Source organism: Dermacentor andersoni, chromosome 1 (assembly GCF_023375885.2).
Source record: "Dermacentor andersoni chromosome 1, qqDerAnde1_hic_scaffold, whole genome shotgun sequence".
Lineage (NCBI taxonomy): Eukaryota > Metazoa > Arthropoda > Arachnida > Ixodida > Ixodidae > Dermacentor > Dermacentor andersoni.
The window spans coordinates 326,043,645-326,047,818 of record NC_092814.1 but is presented as its reverse complement, the minus strand read 5'-3'; positions in this window follow the sequence as shown (position 1 = coordinate 326,047,818).

Here is a 4,174-nt window from a genome sequence, read left to right as displayed (position 1 = left end):
GTGGTATTTCGGGAAACGAGAAAGTGGATGAAGCTGTTCGAAATGGATTTTTCTTCAGTAAGTTTTGGAACTACGCTTTCGTGGAATCCAACATTTCAAACATGGTAGGTAATATGTTGAGGCCAACCTCGATCACAGCACTATTAAGATAAGCCAACCTCCTGATGCTAACACAATGAAACCATGTTTTGTGGTTGAAATTCTTTCATTTCATCAACAGTCAATAAGGTAAAAACGTGTACAAAAAATTCTGGCAACACCCATCCTTCTGGGATGTTTATCTTCATTTATGCGATTAGCACTGAAGTGGAAGTGCACATGTAATTTTCTGGGTGGAGATTCATTATTGAGAGGATTGGTAAAGATTCTCTTTATATTGCAAGAATCGTGATGTGTAAGATTCGTATTTATGTGCTAGTGATGGGGACACACAAATCATGATGAAGAAAGCGCTCTGTGGTGTGTGTCTCTTCTGTGTGTCTCGTCAAAATGTTGCGCAATCCAACCTCTAATATGATGAAGAAAGGTTAAGTGATAGAGAACTCAATGAACCGCCTCCGAAACGCATTATGTATGAGCCGTGTACTACAGTCGGGCTCCTCTCTCGCTTTTCTATGATGATGATTTATTGGCGAGGCCTTTGAAACAGGCGGTGACAACTTACTCAGGTATGCTATACATGATTTTCAATCTAGCACTTTTGTATATATTTCTTCAATCTTTTTTCTCTTCTTCAAAACCTCTATCTAGCTTCCTTGTACCTATGCCTTTAACATATTCAGTCGTATAAATCTATTCCCTCCTTTTTTTTCACCAATGCTCTAGACGTCTCTTGCTTACCTCGACAGCTGACTGGTCGATGCTTCTGTCAACTTAAAATCCAAGAGCTTCTGGAAGGTGTACGTTACCTATGTGTCTCACTGGGTCAATCCCTTCGCATTCAAATAGGATGTGCTGAGTGGTCTCCGGATTTTGCTGCAGCATACACACGTCTCATCTTGTTTCGAGTATTTGCTGTGATATGTTTTTGTCCTTGGGCAACCAGCTCGAGCCTAAAATAGCAAGGCACTTCGTGTTATCATACAGATTTTCCCTTCTACTTTCTTCTCATTGTAAATCCCCATGGTCTTTTCTTTCTTTATATTCTTTGCATCCAATTCACTGTCTCTGTTTCACTCACTTTCTTTTTGCTGACTCCTGGCTGTCTATTTACGCTTTCAATTACCCTGTACTTAGTTGCCAACTTTCTTGACCTCTTCTTCCATTCAATGTCCATGCTTTTCAGGTACAGATACGCGTACTTGTGCAATTTAGCCGCCTATTTATCAGAGCTCAGCTCTTAGGCGCCCGTTCCTGTGTTTCGTGGCGGCAGCGTCCCCCAGCGTAACCGAGCGAACAAGCACGGCGAAGGATGAAAGAGCGAATGCAGAGCGCAGGCGGGGAATGAAAGATGACAATGGCGAGGAGGAAAGCGGAGGAGGATGGCATGGCAAAATTTGTTACATTTTTGCCATACCATCCTCCTCGCACAATCTGCTCGCACAATCTCCCGATTACCGAGGCAGTCGCGGTACACTTCGCTCCGCTTGCAATATGCCGCACGAGACAGATTGTCCGCACCAGCCAATATATCGTGAAATGAAAACACGTATAGAGCTGCGCTCAAATTTGGCATCAGGGAGTGTCGTAATCGTCAGTGATATTTTTTCTTTAATGCGAAGCATTTCTTGGCGAACATTTGTGACTTTGACAGTATCCATCTATCTATCTAGCCGCCTATGTCTTGCTCTCATGGTCGTTTCGTTACCTTGGTATGTACCAAAACTGGCATAGTATGGCAAGAGTGTATGACGCATATAAATGATAGGTCATGAAACAGCTGGCTATGTATTTGTATGTACCAAAATTGGCATAGTATGACAAGAGTGTATGATGAACATAAATGATTGGTCATGACGTGAAATATCATGACATGCGTGTCGTGTAGGTCATGAAACAGCCGCCTGCGTCTTGGTATGTACCAAAATTGTCATAGTATGACGAGTGCATGGCGAACATAAATTATAGGTCGTGACATGCATGTCATGTAGGTCCTGAAACAGCCACCTAGGTCTTGGTGCTCTCATGATCGTTTCGTAAACTTGTTAGGCTCGCTGCACACTCCGTCACGTAGCATCGATTCCCAAGGGGTGTGAGATCTGTCGGATTTTTTTTTTTTTTCTTATGCCTGTTCCTCGGTCGTTCTTCAAGGCTAATTTTGCTCTGCGTTTCTCTGACTTCAAACGTGGCCCAACCCATTTCACCCTACACTGCCTCATTTGTGGTTTTGCTGTGGGCTCCCAAAGTCAATCGGCCTACTGATCTTTGGTTAACTTCCAGCCCCGACAAGATATCCGATTTTAAACACAGAATGGCATTTGCGAACATTAGCGCTGGCACAATAACTCCTTTCCAGATTCCACACACCACCTCATATTTATTGTGGTCGCAAAGTGGTCCGTGTTCCCCTTTCAGATTATCTTGGTGAATGCTTGAGTCTTTCCTTCGTTTATGTATACGCCGAGGTACCTATATTTCTTGAATGTGGGTATGACTTGCTGAATAACAGCACGTAATCACTCGTCCTTTCATTAAAGGTCATAATTCCTGATTTCTCTGTGCTAAACTTAAAGCCTAGATTTGTCGCTGCATTGCCACACACATTCGCAAGTGTCTGTAAATATCTTGCATTGTCTGCTAGTCTAAGCACTGTGTCATCTGGATGCATCAGTCCGGGGGCCTTCTGTTGCACCATTTGTCGCATGCATGATAAATCAAACCCTAATTCGCTGTTCTCCAGTTGTCTTTCTATGCCCTTAACATGAAGCGAGAACAACAATGTAGTCGGAGAACATCCTTTTTTGACAGCAAGTTTCCGCAGTCATCGAGTAAGATGTGTTCTTGTTTGCTTGTGCGCCGTGACACCATGCTTGTTAATTTGGTTGGTAAGCGAATGTTTACAAGTTTATACGGCTGATAAAACTACTATCCTTTGTATAGCTGTCTACGCATTTGCTCTCGCAATTGATGGTTCGCCTTCTAGACGAAACTGCGACTTTTTTTCTAAACATCAAATAGAACCGGACAAGTAGCATTTCCTTCTGACTTATAATTTGACGCAATGACATTTTCGCTAAGAAAGGTTGAGTACTAGTGACAATTAAAATGAGGAGTGTTATTACGTCATCAGGCTAGTACTTCAGTGTCCTGGGTGAGTCGCAAATCGTGTCCCGTATTAACCCCAATTTCTCAATTACTAAAACTTTGTTCGCGATAATGTTGACACCTTCGGCGTTCTCGAGCATTAATCTATCACTTTAGCCTGACTTAATATTTGCCTTTAGTGTCCTGTTGGAATCTCAGCGCTGACGCCCGTTGTTGAAAATGGGTCGCAAGCCCCAAGGGTAGCGTTGGCCTGGCGGCCTGGGGTACAACTGGAAGCATCCGAAGGTCCCGGCAAAGCATGAGTCGACTGGTAACAGAACAACTTGTTTATTCTAACATCGCAAAAGAGCGGGCGGTCAGGTCGACCGAAGTGGAGAGACGGGAGAGCACGTAACTCAACGGAAGAAATCGGAGCCTCTCTCTTGGCGTCTGGGGGCAGCTGCTCTTATACTTTCGCAGTTGAGGGCAAGAAGGAAGGCCTCGTGACGAGGCCACGTGACTGCGGGCACGGACACGCTGAGAGACATGTTGAGACGAGTGTAGTGACGCATCCGCCAACCCGGCGCCGGTCAGACCTCCTCGCTTCACACTTGGGGAGCTCCTCTCCCCGGCTGCCGCGCTTTGACAAGCGTGGGCACACACACACACACGAAGACACGTGGCACTGAAACACGCCTGGACGCGCTTGGCGGGGAGGCTTTGCGGGAGCTCCGAACGGGCCAAAATGTCCGCCGCTTTGAACGAAGCCCCGGCGTCCGTTGCATCCGCGCCGGCTATACCGCGCGTCGTAGGCGAAACGTAACAGACCGCCCCACCGGGGGACGGAGATCCCGATGGTCAGGGGACTGCATCCGCTGTCCGGAGGGATGTCGCTTGATGATGCTCATAACCGAAGTCGGTCGTCCTTCGGCGTTTCTTGAGCGCAGCGCACAGAGAAGGCCTCGTTCTCTCGTTCAGGTTCACACAGGAC